The sequence below is a fragment of the Hylobates moloch genome, unplaced genomic scaffold, assembly GCF_009828535.3.
Source record: "Hylobates moloch isolate HMO894 unplaced genomic scaffold, HMol_V3 SCAFFOLD_47, whole genome shotgun sequence".
In the NCBI taxonomy this organism is placed as follows: domain Eukaryota; kingdom Metazoa; phylum Chordata; class Mammalia; order Primates; family Hylobatidae; genus Hylobates; species Hylobates moloch.
Window position 1 is genome coordinate 664,299 of NW_026652322.1, and position 16,366 is coordinate 680,664.

At 39.0% G+C, this 16,366-nt stretch overlaps 1 protein-coding gene across 3 annotated transcripts in view; it reads right to left on the reverse strand.

Moving 5' to 3' along the window:
• Positions 1-16,366, reverse strand: part of LOC116463647 (recQ-like DNA helicase BLM) — a 100,178-nt gene that overhangs the window by 77,408 nt on the left and 6,404 nt on the right. The window contains exon 2 of one of the 3 annotated variants that reach the window (XM_058434788.1): positions 15,501-15,610. The exons of the other annotated variants lie outside the window; for them this stretch is intronic. The gene's annotated coding sequence lies outside the window, so the exon portion shown is untranslated. The remainder of the gene's footprint in view (positions 1-15,500; positions 15,611-16,366) is intronic. 3 annotated transcript variants of the gene reach the window in all.

A 16,366-nucleotide genomic window follows, 5' to 3' on the forward strand; every position in this document is an offset into this window, starting at 1 on the left:
GGCTACTGTGAATAATGCTGTTACAAACATGGGTGTACAAATATCTTTCTGAGAATTGCTGAATCATATGGTAATTTATTTTTAATTTTTAAGGAACCACCACACTGTTTTCCACAGTGGTTGCACCATTTCACATTGCTATAAATAATGCACAGGGCTTCCCATTTTCCCACATCCTAATTTCTCCACATCCTCAGCAACACTTGTTATTTTCTGGTTGTTTTGTTTTGTTTTACAACAGGCATTCTAACAGGTGTGAGATCTTATCTCCTGGTTTTGATTTGCCTTTCTCTAATGATTAGTGATAATAGGCATCTTTTCATTTGCTTGTTGGCTGTTTGTATATCTTCTTTGGTGATGTGTCTATTCAAGTCCTTTCTCCATTTTCTAAATGGGTTATTTGTTGAGCTGTATGAGTTTTTGTTGTTGTTGTTGTTGTTTTTTTTTTTGAGACAGGGTTTCACTCTGTCACCCAGGCTGGAGTGCAACAGCTCACGGCTGCCTCAACCTCCTGCGCTCAAGTGATCCTCCCACCTCAGCCTCCTGAGTAGCTGGGACCACAGCAGAGTACCACCACACCTGGCAAATTTTTAAATTTTTTGTAGAGCCAGGGTTTCACCATGTTGCCTAGGCTGGTCTCCAACTCCTAGGCTCAAGAAATTCTTCCGTTCCGGCAGCATCCCAAAGTGCTGAGGAGTTCTTTATATATTCTGGGTATTAACCCTTTATCAAATATATTATTAATTGGAAGAGTTTGAGGAAAATGGGGTTAATTCTTCTTTAAATATTGGTTAGAAATGACCAGTGAGGCCATCTGGCCCTGAGCTTTTCTTTGTTGGGTGATTCCTGATTACTAACTCAATCTCCTTACTAGTTATTGGTCTGTTCAGATTTTCTGTTTCTTCATGATTCTGTCTTGGTGGTTATGTGTTTTGAGGAATTTATCCATTTCATTTATGTTATCAAATTTGTTGGCATACATTTGCTCACAATATTCTCTTATAAATCTTTTTACTTCTATAAATCAGTTATAATGTCCCCTTGTTCACTTCTGATTTTAGTAATTTGTCTTATTTTTTCTTAGTCCATCTGGCTAAAGTTTTATCAATTTTTTTATCATTTGAAAGAATCAATTGTTTTGTCAATTTCTCTACTGCTTTTCTAGTCTGTTTTGTTTATCTCTGCCCTAATATTTATTATTTCCTTGTTTCTGCTAGCTTTGGGTTTGGTTTGTTCTTTTTACTGTTCCTTTAAGTGTAAAGTTAAGTTGTTGATTCAGATCTTTCTTTTTAAATGTAAGCATTTGTAGCTATAAGTTTCCTTTCTAGTACTGCTTTCACTGTATTCCATGAGTTTTGGCATGTTGTGTTTTCGTTTTCATTTGTCTCAAGATATACTCTAATGTCTCTTGTGTTCTTCTTTAATCCATTGGTTCCTCTGTCCTTTAAAGTGTTCCCATCAGGCACTTTCTTTTTTTTTTTTTTTTTTTGAGACAGAGTCTTGCTGTCGCCCAGGCTGGAGTGCAGTGGCGTGATCTCGGCTCACTGCAGGCTCCGCCCTCCGGGGTTCACACCATTCTCCTGCCTCAGCCTCCCGAGTAGCTGGGACTACAGGCACCCGCCACCTCACCCGGCTAATTTTTTGTATTTTTAGTAGAGACGGGGTTTCACTGTGTTAGCCAGGATGGTCTCGATCTCCTGACCTCGTGATCCGCTCGCCTCAGCCTCCCAAAGTGCTGGGATTACAGGCGTGAGCCACCACGCCCGGCCCCCATCAGGCACTTTCTTATTACCTGGCACATTCATGGTCTTCGCGTACTTTCCCTGCTTCAGCCATAGAATCACCATTTCCCCAAACAGCCTTCATTTATTTTAATGAGGAAAAATCTTTAAAATCTAAGACCTGGCCATTAGATATGATCTGCTACTTGCATATCATTGCTCCTAGGCCCTTTTAGTAGACAGATCTAGGAAATATAAACACTTCTATCTATCTCTGTATCTACATCTACACATCCATTGATCTATCCATCTATCTTAAAATTCATAGAAAAAAAATCATATATTTATTCATTTATTCAATCTGAAACCATAGGAAGTAATTTCAAATTGCTACACTCCTGTCACTAAAAAAAAACCTACTATGAAGAGTTCAAAATTCAGTTGCATTTCTTTCTTTAGATTAAGGGTACATAATTAAAGTACTATATTCAAAAGTTACTTCATTGGTCAGTCCCACCTCACCTTCAGGGTGATTACATTCATCATTTGAAATAGATTAGTTTGTGTTTGTACTGTTCTTGTGGATTTGATTTTTGAATATATAAAACATTTACATAGTTCTAAAAGTTAAAACTACATAAAAGACTGTTTTTCCCCACAGAGAAGTGTTCTTCCCTCTCCATCCTTTGCCATCTACCTCCTGTGGGTTATCAATTTCAATAATTTCTGATTTATCTTTCCTATTTTTCTTTTTGCAAAATAAGCAGACATTAGAGTCTCATATTTTCCCTTCTTTCTTACATAAAAAATAGCACACTCTATGTACACTTTCCATTCATATGTTAGAAATCACTCTGTACCCGTTTGTAAAGATTTTCCTCATTCTTCTTTACAGCTGTACAGTACTCCGTTGTGTAGATATTTATCAACAAATTTCCTGTATGGACATTTAAGGTATTCTCCGATATTTTACAATTACAAATAATGCTGCAGCAAATAACTTTGTGCATTCATATTTCCCTACTGTTGAAAACGTAAGGCCGGGCACGGTGGCTCACACCTGTCATCCCAGCAATTTGGGAGGCGGAGACAGGATTGCTTGAGTCCAGGAGCTCAAGACCAGCCTGGGCAACATGGTGAGACTCCGTCTCTATAAAAAAAAATTTTTTTAATTAGTAAGGCATGGTGGCATGCACCTGTGGTCCCAGCTACTCCAGAGGCCAAGGTGGGATCAACTGAGCCTGGGAGTTTGAGGCTGCAGTGAGCCAAGATCACACTACTACACTTCAGCCTGGGCAACAGAGCAAGACCCTGTCTTAAAAAAAAAAAAGGAAAGAAAGAAAAGAAAATGTATCTTTAGGGAATATTCCCACAAGTGAAATGGCTGGGTCAAAGGGCAAATGCATGTGTAGTCTGCTGTATTGCCAACTTCTCCCTCAAAGGGGGTTTTACAAGTTTGCATTCCTCACAGCCTCACCAATGGGGCTTCCTGTGAAGCTTTCTAATTAGTGCAGAGCTGATAGGTGAGAAATGGTATTTCAGTGCAGCTTTAAATTTACACTTCCTATTTAGGTGAAATTGAGTATTTTCTTCATATATTTAAGAATGGCTTTTGAATCTTTTTTAAAAATTGTATCTGCTCATGTATTCTGCCTTTTTAACCAAATTTTAGTATTTTTTCTCTCAATTTAGACTAGGGATAGTAGGTCTTTAAAATGTATTTTGCAAATTTTTTTCCTGGTTTCTCATCTATCTTTTAAATTTGCTTATGGTGTTTTTCATTTTTGTAATCAAGAATTTGCTTTTCAATGTAGCCAATTTGTCCCCCTCTTTTATTGCCCTTCTCCACATCCAGGTTACAGAAAACTCATCTATGTATTCTTCTAGGTAGGTAATTAAAGAAAAAATTAGATTTCTGGTTCATTTGGCGTTTATTCCTGTGTCTGATATAAAGTATAGATATAATTTTGTTTTTTCAAGTGGCTAACAAGTTGTCCCAGTACTATTTATTAAAGAGTCCATCTCTGCCCTAATACTTTCAGAACCACCTTTATCATACACTAAATTTCTTTATGTGTTTAGGCGACTAATTCTTGACTTTCCATTCTATACCACTGGTCTATACCACAATATTTTCATGATAGAAGCTTTGCAATGTTACAATATCTGGAAGTCTACTTTCTCTTTGTAGCTCTTCTGTTTTCCTATTCTTATATGTTTATTTTTCTATATGAATTTTAGAATCAACTTGTCTAGTGCCAGAAAAAAACCCTGTTGATATTTATATTGAGATTGCATTAAATTTATATATTAACTTAGGTATAACTGGCACTTTTATGACGTTGTTGTCCTATCCTAGAACAAACGATTTCATTTGTTTAAGGCTATTTTTGTTTTTCAGAAGTGTTTTAAAGATTTCTTCACCTAGGTTTTACATGTTTTTAAATTCCTAAATATTTTCTCTTTTTCTTGTTGCTGTAAATGGGATTTTACCCTTCTTTATATATTCAAACTTGTTGTGTATATGATATTCTTTTTTTTTTTTTTTTGGAGAAGGAGTCTCGCTCTTTCACCCAGGCCAGAGTGCAGTGGCGCTATCTTGGCTTACTGCAAGCTCTGCCTCCTGGGTTCACACCATTCTCCTGCCTCAGCCTCCCAAGTAGCTGGGACTACAGGCGCCTGCAACCATGCCCGGCTAATTTTTTTTTGTATTTTTAGTAGAGACGGGGTTTCACCTTGTTAGCCAGGATGGTCTCGATCTCCTGACCTCGTGATCCGCCTGCCTTGGCCTCCCAAAGTGCTGGGATTACAGGCGTGAGCCACTGCGCCTCGCCGATTTTTGCATATTCTTATAAAATTCCTTTTCTGCTTTAGTTAGTTTCATTATTGATTTTCTGCAGTATTCCAGATACACTACCATATCACCTGCAAGTAGGGACAATATTACTTTTTATTTTCCAAATCTTGTGCCTCTAATTGATTTATCTAACTGCATTGGCTAAGCCCCCAGTACAATGTTAAATACAAGTGGAGTTGGTGAGTATCTCTGCCTTTTTCTCAATCTTAGTAAAAATGCCTCTAGTATTTTCCTATTAGATAAAATACAGGATTTAGAAATAAAGTCTCTCTCTCTCTCTCTCCCTCTCTCTCTGTGCGTGCGTGTGTGTGTGTGTGTGTGTGTGTGTGTGTGTGAGAGAGAGAGAGAGAGAGAGAGACAGAGAGAGAGAGAGACAGAGAGAGAGAATACCATCATTAAGAAGTATTGATTGGCCGGGCATGGTGGCTCACATCTGTAATCCCAGCACTTTGGGAGGCCGAGGTGGGCAGATCACCTGAGGTCAGGAGTTTGAGACCAGCCTGGCCAAGATGGTGAAACCCCATCTCTACTAAAAATACAAAAATTAGCCAGGTGTGGTGGTGAGTGCCTGTAAATCCAGCGACTTGGGAGGCTGAGGCAGGAGAATGGCTTGAACCTGGGAAGTGGAGGTTGCAGTGAGCTGAGGTCATGCTACTGCACTTCAGCCTGGGTGACAGGGTGAGACTCCGTCTCAAAAAAAAAAAAAGAAGTATTGATTATAATATAATTTCTTAAGAGTTTTTACTATATATTGGTGTTGAATCTTGTCAAAGGCTTTTTAGCATATATAAAAGTAAATATATGAGTGTTCTCCTTAGGTTAATTAATATGGTGAATTACATTGATGATTCTAATGTTAAACTATCTTTGCATTCCTGGTATACATCTTGGTGATGAGCTAATATTTTTGTAATAGAGTGCTGGATTCTGTTCTGTTTGGTAGTATTTTATTTAGAACTTTTACATAATTTTTATACATAATATTCATCTGTAATTTTCTTTGTGCTACCTTTAATTTGTATGTTAAATATTTGTTTTATACTTGCTTCATAAAAACCAATATAAAATAATTATGCTGTGTAAAAGAAGTGAGATACAAAAGAATACATACTGTATTATTACATTTATTAAAAGTCCTAGAACATGCTAATTATTCTACAGTGACAGAAACCAGATAAGTGGTTGACTGGCAAGAATAGAGCAAGAAGGCAGAATTAAGGGGGATGAAGAAACTTTTGAGAGTGATGGATATGTTCATTAACTGAATTATGGTGATGATGCATGTATGTCAAAACTGAACAAATTGTATACTTTAAATATGTGCAGTCTATATCAATAAAGCTACTTTAAAGAAGAGGGTCTAAGAACTAAAAAGTGTTTTAAGATGTTTTACTTTATTTCACTTTAGCCCTTCAACAACTGGAGACAGACAACTAAATCAGCATTTACAATACCACGCTATTTAGAAAATAAAGAATTTGGAAGTTTTCCTTCTTTTCTATGTTCTAAAACAATTTATTTAGCATTAGGATTATTTGGACTCCATAAATGTAGTAGAATTTTCCTGTTAAACCATTTGGACCTCATGTTTTTTATTTTTCAGTGAGATAGTTATTTCATAACCTTAAAAACTTATTCAATGGAAATTGAGCTATTTAACTTCCAACATCTACTTGAGTCAATTTTGGTAAACAAGATTTTCACACATAATTATCCATTTCATTTTAGTTTTCAAATTTGTTTACATAAAGGTATGCAAATTAATCTTGTTATAAAAACTATCCTGTGTCAATGGTTACTTACCACTTACCATTTCTTATTCTGTATATTTGTAATTTCTATTAGGTTAATTTATTTGCTTCATTAAACAATTCAAGATACAAATCTTTTTTTTTTTATTTTTTTGAGACAGAGTCTCACTCTGTCGCCCAGGCTAGAGTGCAGTGGCACGATCTCGGCTCACTGCAAACTCTGCCTTCCAGGTTCAAGCAATTCTCCTGCCTCAGCCTCCCGAGTAGCTGGGATTACAGGCACATGCCACCACGCCTGGCTAAGTTTTTGTATTTAGTAGAGACGGGGTTTCACCGTGTTGGACAGGATAGTCTTGATCTCCTGACCTTGTGATCTGCCTGCTTCAGCCTCCCAAAGTGCTGGGATTACTGGCGTGAGCCACCGCGCCCAGCCAAGATAAAAATCTTAATTTTTGAATCAGATGTTTTTCTGTTCTCTTACTAATTTCTCTTTTTATCTTTATTTATTCTCTTGTGCTTTCCTTTGATTTACTTGTTTTTCTTTTCCTAACTTTCTAAGTTTTGGAATTTACTTCATTATTTCCCTTTCTTCATTTATAACATGTACTGAAGATTATAAATTTTCCCCTGATTAGTGCCTTACCTTTTTTTTTTTTTTAGAATCTGATATGCTGTGTTTTCACTTCGTTAATTTTCAGAAATCCTTTATTTCAGTTTCTATTTTCCTTACATCCAATAGTTGTTTTCAATTTTCCAGATGGAAGGGCCTTTCTGCTTTTTTATAAATTTCATTTTTAATTTCTAGTTTTGTTGCATGGTGATCATAATTATAATATTTCTACTTTATGAAATTACTAATGTTTTCCTTGTTACCTAATATATGAACTATTTTTATGAATGTAAATTGTTTACTTGGGAAGATGATATACTGCACTAATTCTTCAACTTTTCTGTAGGTTTTTTTTTTCTGTAGGTTTTTAAAACTTCAAAATAAAGAAAATGAGATCTAGAAAATCCCTTTGTATTGAAAATCAAGAAATATACTTGTGAATAAGCCATCGGTCAAGTAAGATATCATAGTGAGTATTCAAATACACTTTAAACTGAATAATGGAAGTCTACACATAAAAATATGTAATATGCAACTAAAGAAGTAGTTACAAGAAAATGGATGACTCTAATTATTAGAAAAGAAAGAAACTGAAAAAATAAGCCTGATGAAAATAGAAAGGAGGAAGTTTTAAAGATAAGAGGGTCAGACGCAGTGGCTCATGCCTGTAATCCCAGCACTTTGGGAGGCCAAAGCAGGTGGATCGCTTGAGGCCAGGAGTTCAAGACCAGCCTTGGCAACATGGTGAAACCCCATCTCTACCAAAAATACAAAAATTAGCCAGTTTCATAAATCGGTCTCAAAATAAATAAATAAATAGATTTAAAAAAAAATTTTAAGAGTAAAAAATAATAGATACATAATAGAGAGGATCAATAAACCAAGTTTGTTCTGTGAAAAGACATAAAAAGAAGAGATTGAAAGATGAGATTTAACTACATATGCTATAGATATTAAAAGATAACATTAGGCTGTTATGAACAACTTTGCATCAATAAATTTTAAAATTTAGATGAGATGGACACATTCCTTAAAAATTAACTTATCAAAACTCACTCAAAAATAAACAGAAAACCTAATAGCCTTATAACCATTAAAGAAGTCCTAAAGATGGTCAAAAATCTACCCACAAAGATAGCATCAAGACCAGAGTGGCGCAGGTGAGTTCTTCTAAGCACTTATGGCAGTAAAATATTCCAGTTTTACATAAACGATTCCAAAGTATAGAAAGAACCAACTCCCCAACTCATTCTGTGAGGCTAGCATAAGTCTGATACTAAGTCCTGCAAGGGCAGCTCATCAGTGAAAAATTCCAGGCTGATTCTTTTTCATAAATGTAGATGCAAAAGTCCCAAACAATATGTTAGCAAAGTAAATCTAGCCATGTATAAAATATACCACGAGCCACAGGCATGGTGACTCACACCTATAATCCTAGCGCTTTTGGAGGCCAAGGCAGGAGGATTGCTTGAGCCCAGGATTTCGAGACCAGCCTGGGCAGTGTGATTAAATTTCATCTCTACAAAAATCTATAAAAATTAACTGGGCATAGTGACACTTGCCTATAGTCCCAGCTACTTGGGAAGCTGAGATGGGAGAATGACTTGGGAGATCAAGGCTGCAGTGAGCTGAAGTCACGCCACTGCACTCCAGCCTGGGTAACAGAGTGAGGCCCTGTCTAAAAGGATAAATAAATAAATAATATAAAAAATACCGAGACCAAGTTGTATTGTCTAAAAAATGACTCAGAAGTGGTTCGACATTTAAAAATCAATTAATATAACTCACCACAACATTAAAGCTGAACAATCATATCACTGTCTCAAGACTTCTAAAATAAGCTTATGATAAAATCAAACATCCATTCACAGTGAAATCCATTCATAATGAAAACTCTCATCACGCCGGGCATGGTGGCTCACTTCTGTAATCCCAGCACCTTGGGAGGCTGAGGCGGGCAGATCACGAGGTCAGGAGTTCGAGACCAGTCTGGCCAATATGGTGAAACCCCGTCTCTACCTAAAATACAAAAATTAGCTGGGCGCGGTGGCGCAGCCTCTAGTCTCAGCTACTTGGGAGGCTGAGACAGGAGAATCACTTGAACCGGGAGGCAGAAGTTGCAGTGGGCCAAGATCGTGCCACTGCACTCCAGCCTGGGTGGCAGAGCCAGATTCCATCTCAAAACAAAAACAAAAACAAAAACAAAAAACAACTCTTATCAAACAGGAATAGAAAGGAACTTCTATAACCTGACTGAGAGAATACAGTAAGATGAAATTTAGGAAACTTTTTTCTTTTTAGATCAGGAACAATTCCAGAATGCCCACTATCAACACTTTTATCTGATATACACTGGAAGTCCAAGCCAGAGCAGTAGAGCATGAACAATAAATAAAGGGTGTGTTAACTGGAAAGATGTAAAATCATTAATATTCACAAAGGCTATAATTTTGTGTGTGGAACATCTAAAAGAATCTTCAGATTAAATTATTAAAATTCTTGGCCGGATGCAGTGGCTCAAGCCTGTAATCCCAGCACTTTGGGAGGCCAAGGTGGGTGGATCACAAGGTCAGGAGTTCGAGATCAGCCTGGCCAACATAGTGAAACCCCGTCTCTACTAAAAATAAAAAATAAAAAATAAATTAGGTGGTCGTGGTGGCACGTGCCTGTAGTCCCAGCTACTTGGGAGGCTGAGGCAGGAGAATCGCTTGAACCTGGGAGGCAGAGGTTGCAGTGAGCCGAGATCACACCACTGCACTCCAGCCTGGGTGATAGAGCGAGACTTCGTCTCACCAAAAAAAAACAAAAAACAAACAAACAAAAAACTTAAGTGAATGTAGGAGGCAGAATAATGTGACCACCACCACTATCCCCATCTCCCACACCCATCCAAAGATGTCTATATCCTGATCCTTGGATGTTGTGAATATGCTTGGTTACATGACAAAGGTGAATTACTGTCATACGGAATTAAGATTGCTAATAAGCTGACCTTAAAATAGGAAGATCAACCTGGACTAACCAGATGGACCCAATGTAATCACAAGTGTCTTTTAAGTGGAAGAGGAAATAAGATGCCAGACCAGAAAGATGGCAACTTCAGGAGGACTCGAAGTTGCTGGCTTTGATAATGGAGGAGGAAAGCCAAGAGTCAAGGAATATGAATAGTCTCTAAAAGCTGAAAAGGGGAAGGAAATGGATTCTGCCCTTGAGCCTCTAGAAAGGAACTTAGCCTGCCAACACCTTGACTTTAGCCCAATGAAACCCATTCAGACTTCTGAACTACACAACTCTAAGATAATAAATCTATGTTGTTGTTGTTTTTATTTATTTTATTTATTTTGAAACTGAGTTTCTCTCTTGTTGCCCAGGCTGGAGTACAGTGGCGCGATCTTGGCAAACTGCAACCTCCGTCTCCTGGGCTCAAGCAATTCTCCTGCCTCAGCCTCCTGAGTAGCTGGGATTACAAGCGCGTACCACCATGCCTGGCTAATTTTTGTATTTTTAGTAGAGATGGAGTTTCGCCATGTGGGCCAGGCTAGTCTCAAACTCCTGACCTCAGGTGACCTGCCCGCCTTGGCCTCTCAAAGTGCTGGGATTACAGGTGTGAGCCACCGTGTGTTGTTATTTTTAAACAGAGACAGGGACTCACTGTGTTGCCCAGGCTGGTCTCGAATTTCTGGGCTCCCGCGACACTCCCACCTTGGCCTCCCAAATTGCTGAGATTACAGGCATGAGCCAATGTTCCCGGCCTCTATGTTGTTTTAAGCCACTAAGTTTACAGTAATTTATTACAGCAGCTATAGAAAACTAAGACAGCGTGTTTAGGAAGACTACCGGAGACAAGGTCAATATACAAAAATAAATTGTTTTTCTATATCACCAATAAACAAAAAATAAAATGTCAGAAAACTTATTTACGATGACATCAAAAATTTAAATACCCGGCCAGGTGCAGTGGCTCATGCCTGTAATCTCAGCACTTTGGGAGGCCAAGGCGGGTGGATCATTTGAGGTCAGAAGTTCGAGACCAGCCTGGCCAACATGGTGAAACCCCGTCTCTACTAAATATACAAAAATTAACTGAGCGTGGTGGCAGTACTGGCACGTGCCTATAATCCCAGCTACCCGGGAGGCTGAGGCAGGAAAATCGCTTGAGCCTGGAAGGCAGGCGTTGCGGTGAGCTGAGATCACGCCACTGCACTTCAGTCTGGGCGACAGAGTGAGACCCTGTATCAAAATAAATAAATAAATTAATTAATTAAAAAAATATTATATACCTAAAAATACATCTAACAAATTATGTCCTTGATATCTATTCAGAAAATTGGGCCAGGCACAGTGGCTCATGCCTATAATCCCAGCACTTCGGGAGGCCAAGGTGGGTGGATCACTCGAGCCCAGGAGTTTGAGAGCAGCCTGGGCAACACAGCAAAACCCTGTCTCTACAAAAATACAAATATTTGTTGGTCATGGTGGCACGTGCCTATGGTCCCAGCTACTTAGGAGGCTGAGGTGGGAGAATCACCTGAGCCCAGGAGGTTGAGGCTGCAGTAAGCTGTGATTGCACCACTTGCTCTAGCCTGGGTGAGGGAGCAAGACTCTGTCTCAAAAAAAGAAAAGAAAATTGTAAGTCGTTAAGTCAAGGAGGGAGGAAACAATCATATGAACCATATTCACATTGGAAGACAATATTGAGATGCTAATTCTCCCCAAATTCATCTATAACTTGATGCATTTCTAATCAAAATTCCAGTTTTTTTTTTCTGGAGGAACTTAATACCTAACTTCAATACTTTGCTAGAAGAACTTACGGGACTCAGTGTATAGTCGTACTCACAGCTAACATTTATTATATTACCAACACTTTAAGGATACACAGCCAGATCAGCAAGGGAAAAAAAAACACATCAAGTAGTGTCTGTAGGAATTCATGTGCAGGCTTCCAATGCTCTCTAACTCCTGAGAAAGTGCACGCTCTCTCAGTGAAAATGCAGCTATGTGTGTGCAATGTTTCTGCCCAAAAGAAGCTGGTTAGAGACTCTGAATCTAGGGGTTTTATTGAGGGCTGGTCACTTAGGCACCTTCCTCCCACCAAAATTTCAGACTCCCAGAAGGAAAACAGGTATTAGTGCCCACTGTAGCCACAGTGGGCAAAACAACCTGATCAGTGTAGGAAAGGTTTCAAAAGCCAAGTTCCCAGACACAGCCAGGGACCAATTTTGCAAGCAGGCTTTTCTGAAGGTAACAGTTTCAGGCCTACTGTATTAGCTCATTCATGTACAAGTTGTATCTATGAAATATACAATAATTCACAATAAAAGATGTTAAAAAAATAGTGTAAATCAAAACCACAATTAGGGTCAGGCACAGTGGCTCATGCCTTGAATCCTAGCACTTTAGGAGGTTGAGGTGGGAGGATTGCTTGAGGCTAGGAGTTCAGGACCGGCTTGGGCAACACAGCAAGACACCGTCTCTACAAAAAATTTAAAAAATTAAAAAAACAAAAACAACACAATGAAGTATCATCCTACCCCAGTTAAGATAGCTATTATCAAAAAGACAGAAAATAGCAAATGCTGGTAAGGATGCAGAGAAAAGAGAACTCTTACACTTCCACTGATGGTGAGAATATAAACTAGTACAGCCACTATGGAGAACAGTATGGAAGTTCCTCAAATAACTACAAATAGACCTACCATATGATTCAGCAAACCCACTACTGAGCACTTATCCAAAGGAAAAGATGTCAGTATATCAAAGAGACATTTGCACCCCCATGCTTACTGCAGCACTATTCACAATAGCCAAGATATGGAATCAACCAAGGTGTTCAACAAGCGATGAATGAATTAAAAAAAATGTAGTACATATATACAACAGAATACTATTCAGCCATAAAAAAGAATAAAATCCTGTTATTCACAGCAACATGGAACCTGAGGGCATTATGTTAAGTGGAATAAAGAACAGACAGTTAAACACCACATGTTCTCACTCATATGTGGAACCTAAAAATCGTTGCTCTCATAGAAGTAAAACCTAGAACAGAGGACACTGGAGGCTGGGAAGGGTAGGGGGAAAGGTGTAGGGGGAGATTTGTTAAAGAACACAAAATTGGCTGGGTGTGGTGGCTCATGCCTGTAATCCCAGCACTTTGGGAGGCCGAGGTGGGTGGATCACCTGAGGTCAGGAGTTTGAGATCAGTCTGACCGACATGGAGAAACCCCGTCTCTACTAAAAATGCAAAATTATCCAGGCGTGGTGGTGCATGCCTGTAATCCTAGCTACTTGGGAGGCTGAGGCAGGAGAATTGCTTGAACCCAGGAGGCAGAGGTTGCAGTGAGCCGAGATTGTGCCATTGCACTCCAGCCTGGGCAACAAGAGTGAAACTACATCTCAAAAAAAAAAAAAAAGAAAAGAAAAGAATACAAAATTACAGCTAGATGGGAAGAATAAGTTCTGGTGTTCTGTAGCACTACAGGATGACTACAGTTAACAATAATGTACTATACAGTTTCAAATAGCTAGAAGGAGGATATTGAATGCTCCCAACACAAGGAAATGATAAATGTTTTAAGATGATAGATATGCTAATTACCCTGATCTGATCATTATACAGTATATGTATCAAAATATCACTATGTACCCTATAAATTGTTGGGGTACAATTATGTCAATTTAAAGAAATGTAAAAATAAAAAAAATCATTGACTAAAATTATGTTAAATCCACTTAAAAAGCCAAAGTAGAAGATATCTTCTATACCTATGTACACATGTGTATGTACGTATATATAAAAATGTAGGTAACTATATATAAACATGTTTATATGTACATAAAACAGAGACAACTCAATAGAGAAGACAGAAAACTTAAAAAGGGACTGTAGGCCAGGCGCAGTGGCTCATGCCTGTAATCCCAACACTTTGGGAGGCCAAGGCGGGCAGATCACGAGGTCAGGAGATTGAGGCCACCCTGGCTAACACGGTGAAACCATGTCTCTACTAAAACAATCCAAAAAAAAAAAAACTAGCCGGGCATGGTGGCGGGCGCCTATAGTCCCAGCTACTTGGGAGGCTGAGGCAGGAGAATGGCGTGAACCTGGGAGGTGGAGCTTGCAGTGAGCCGATGGTGCCACTGCACTCCAGCCTGGGCGACAGAGTGGGACTCTGCCCAAAAAAAAAAAAAAGGGGGGGGGGGGACTGTAAAAAAGAGGAAATAGCCCATAAACACATCAAGGTACTCATCTTCACTAATAATCAGAGAAATTAATGCTACCAGAAAATACTACTATACATGAATATACCAGACTGGAAAATAAAAATAAAAATAAAAATATAAAGTATTAGCCAGCATGCAGAGCAACGGAAAATCTAATACATTGGTGGGAGTGCAAGCACTTTTGAAAACAATTTAGTATTACATAGTAAGGTAAAACATACACACTCTTTGACCTATCAGTTTGTAATTAATTCAATAAAACCTTCTTCTGGGGGCCGGGCATGGTGGCTTATGCCTGTAATCCCAGCACCTTGGGAGGCCAAGGTGGGCAGATCACCTGAGATCAGGAGTTCGAGACCATCCTGGCCAACATGGCAAAACCCTATCTCTACTAAAAATACAAAAATTAGCCAGGCATGATGGTGCACGCCTATAACCCCAGCTATTCAGTAGGCTGAAACATGAGAATCTCTTGAACCCAGCAGGTAGAGGTTGCAGTGAGCCAAGATCATACCACTGCACTCCAGCCTGGGCGACAGAGTGAGACTCCTCAAAAAAACAAAATGAAACTTCCTCTGGGGAAGACAAAGGGGCTGGGGAGTGACTTAATCACCAATGGCCAATTATTTAATCAATCATGTCTAGATAAAGAGGCCTACATAAAAACCCAGAAGGATAGGGCTCAGGGAGCTTCTAGGTTGGTGAGAACATGTAGAGATGGTTGGAGGCTGGTGTGCCTGGAGAGGGCATGGAAGTGACACATCCCTTCCCACATACCTTGTCCTGTGTATTTCTTCCAGCTGGCTGCTTCTGAGTTGTTGATAATAAGCTGATAATCTAGTGAGGAAACTTTTCTGTGAGCTGAATGTGGAGGACTTACCACTTGTGCTTATAGTCTGAAGTGGGGGGTCTGGAATGGGGGTGGACAGGGAGGACTTAACATATGGGGTCTGCACTAACACCTGGCAGTTAGTGTCAGACCTGAGCTAAATGTAGGACAACCAGTGTCTGCTAAAGAACTGAACTATTGTGGGGAAAAAAAACACCACACATTTGGTGACAGAAGTGAAGAATTATTATATGGGTACAGAGTAGAGAGGAAATGGAGTTTTCTTTACAGTGGTATACACGTAGAATGAAATATTCAGCCTTTAAAAAGAAAAAAACTGACTAGATGCAGTGGCTCATGCTTGTAATCCCAGCACTTTGGGAGGCCAAGGCAGGAGTATCGCTTGAGCCCAGGAGTTTGAGACTAGCCTAGGCAACAAAGTGAGATCCAGTATCTACAAAAAATAAAAAAGTTAGCCAGGCATGGTGGTGCACTCCTGTAGTCTCACCTTCTCGGGAGGCTGAGGCAGAAGGATCATTTGAGCCCAGGAGTTCGAGGCTGCAGTGAGCTATGATCATTCTACTGCATTCCAGCCTGGACAGCTGAGCAAGACCCTGTCTGAAAAATAATAAAATACAATTAAGTTGAATAATAAAAAATTCTTTAAAAAATCTTGCAACATGAGATGACACAGATGAACCTTGAAGCCATTATGCAAAGTGAAATAAGCCAGTCACAGGACAAATACTACATGATTCCACTGCAATGAGGTATCTAAAATAGGCAAACTCATAGAAGCAAAGAGGGGCACAGTGGTTGCCAGGGTAGGGGCTTTCAGGAAATGGGGAGTTGTTAATCAAAAAGTATAAAGTTTCAGTAATGCAAAATGAATGCATTCTAGAGATCTGCCATACAACATTGTGGCTATGTGGTCCTATACATGTAAAACTCTGTTAAGAGGTTAAGAGAAACAATTAAAAAAAATTTTTTTTTTTAGAGACAAGGTCTTGCTCTGTCACTCAGGCTAGAGTGCAATGGCACAATCATAGTTCACTGCAGCCTCAAACTCCTAAGCTCAAGTGATCCTCCTGCCTCAGCCTCTGGAGAATCTGGAACTACAGGTGCATGCCATCATGCTCAACTAATTTTTAAAATTTTTTATAGAGACAAGTCTCCCATTGTTGCCAGACTGCTCTTGAACTCCTGGCCTCAAGAGATCTTGCTTCCTCAGCCTCCCAAAGTGCTGGGATTATAGAAGTGCGCTACCATGCCTAGCCAAAATTACTATTAAAAAAAAAAAAGAAAAGACAAACTATATCTACAACGTGGAAGAATCTCACAAACATAATAATGCAAACTAGAAAGACTCAGTAG